The sequence below is a fragment of the Heteronotia binoei genome, chromosome 19 (genome assembly GCF_032191835.1).
Source record: "Heteronotia binoei isolate CCM8104 ecotype False Entrance Well chromosome 19, APGP_CSIRO_Hbin_v1, whole genome shotgun sequence".
NCBI lineage: Eukaryota > Metazoa > Chordata > Lepidosauria > Squamata > Gekkonidae > Heteronotia > Heteronotia binoei.
In genome coordinates, this window is record NC_083241.1 from 38,168,047 (window position 1) to 38,170,233 (window position 2,187).

At 48.7% G+C, this 2,187-nt stretch overlaps 1 non-coding gene across 1 annotated transcript; it reads right to left on the reverse strand.

Moving 5' to 3' along the window:
• Nucleotides 1–230: 230 nt before the first annotated feature.
• Nucleotides 231–300, reverse strand: TRNAV-GAC (transfer RNA valine (anticodon GAC)). The gene has a single exon. It is a non-coding gene; the product is annotated as a tRNA-Val (tRNA).
• Between the last annotated feature and the right edge of the window lie 1,887 nt (nt 301–2,187).

The following is a 2,187-nucleotide window of genomic DNA, read 5'->3' on the forward strand; positions in this document are numbered from 1 at the left end:
CATTTTTAAACTGAAGGTGCCAGGGATTGAACCTGGGACCTTCTGCATGCCAAGCAGATGTTCTGCCAATTCAGCCCCGGCCCCTCCCCAACATGAACACTTGAAGCTGCCTTATACTGAATCAGAACTTTGGGTCATCCAGGTCAAAATCGTCTACTCAGGCTGGCAGCAGCTCTCCAGGGTCTCAGACAGAGGTCTTTCCCATCACCTCCCGCCTGGTCCTTTTAAACTGGAGATGCCAGGGATTGAACCTGGGACCCTCTGCATGTCAAGCAGATGCTCTACCACTGAGCCAGGGTCTCAAGCATAGTTCTTTCGCATCACCTACTGCCTGATCCTTTCAGCCTGGAGATGCCAGGGATTGAACCTGGAACCTTCTGAATGCCAAGCGGATGCTCTACCACTGAGCCACAGCCCCTCACCTATAATGCTTGGAACACCTGAAGCTGCCTTATACTGAACCAGAACTTTAGTTCATCCAGATCAGTACTGTCTACCCAAACTGGCAGTAGCTCTCTATGATCTCAGGCGGAGGCTGTTCCCATCACCTGCTGCTTAGTCCTTTCAACTGGAGATGCTGGGAATTGAACCTGGGATCTCCTGCATACTAAGCAGATGCTCCACCACTGAGCCACAGCCCTTCTCCAATAAAGCATGAAGGAGGAGGTCCAAAAGCACAAGAGGTCCCTAAGTGGTTATCCCCAAAGCTTAAATTTTATGTAAAAGCATCCATGGGGAGGAGGTAACACCATTCATGAAGATGACTTCTACTGAACAGAAGTAGAAGTCATCTGGTCCATTAAGGTCAGGTGTTGTCCACACGGACTGGCAGCATCTCCAGAGTCACAGGCGGAGGTCTTTCCCATCACCTCCTCCCTAATTCTTTTTTAAATGCAGATTCCACTACTGAACCTGGGACAATGCATTGAAATTATATCCAACGAGTTTCCAGATAAACATTAGGACGAACTTCCTGACAGTTAGAGCAGTTCCTCGGGGCTTGATTTCAGCAGGAGCTCACAGAAGTGCAGCTCCTGAACCTCTAGCCAGGGTCTGCATGCCATGGAGAGTTCTCTCCCCGCTGCACACAGATCCAGGGGCATGTGCAAATGAGATGTTACTGAGCTCCTGCACCTTTTTTTCCTACAAAATGACCTCTGGTGTTCCTTCTATGGAGGCTTTCAAACAGACAGCAAAACTGATCCTGTGAATTAGGCAGATCATGAGAAGGAGGGCAGGATGGGTTGCATCAGTGTTAAGTTCTTGGGGCCCTTTCTTGCACACCCAGGGAAATACTGACTGCCACGGGGTCAGGCGGCAATTTTTCTCCAGGCCAGTTTGGCCCCAGGGATCCTGGAGGGTTTTTTTGGGGGGGGGCATCTTCTGGGCATGGAGCAGGGGTCACTGGGGATGTATATATGGTAGGGAGGTATTTGTGAAGTTCCTCAGTTGTGCAGAGGGTTGGACTAGAAGAAGAAGAAGAAAAAAGAAGAAGAAGAAGATATTGGATTCATATCCTACCCTCCACTCTGAAGAGTCTCAGAGCGGCTCACACTCTTTTCCTTCCTCCCCCACAACAGACACATTGTGAGGTAGATGAAGATATTGGATTTATATCCCGCCCTCCACTCCGAAGAGTCTCAGAGCGGCTCACAATCTCGGAGTGAGCAGTGAAGTGGCCAAGTTTGCGGATGACACTAAATTGTTCAGGGTGGTGAGAACCAGAGAGGATTGTGAGGAACTCCAAAGGGATCTGTTGAGGCTGGGTGAGTGGGCGTCAACGTGGCAGATGCGGTTCAATGTGGCCAAGTGCAAAGTAATGCACATTGGGGCTAAGAATCCCAGCTACAAATACAAGTTGATGGGGTGTGAACTGGCAGAGACTGATCAAGAGAGAGATCTTGGGGTCATGATAGATAACTCACTGAAAGTGTCAAGACAGTGTGCGTTTGCAATAAAAAAGGCCAATGCCATGCTGGGAATTATTAGGAAGGGAATTGAAAACAAATCAGCCAGTATCATAATGCCCCTGTATAAATCGATGGTGCGGTCTCATTTGGAGTACTGTGTGCAGTTCTGGTCGCCACACCTCAAAAAGGATATTATAGCTTTAGAGAAGGTGCAGAGAAGGGCAACTAGAATGATTAAAGGGCTGGAGCACTTTCCCTATGAAGAAAGGTTGAAACG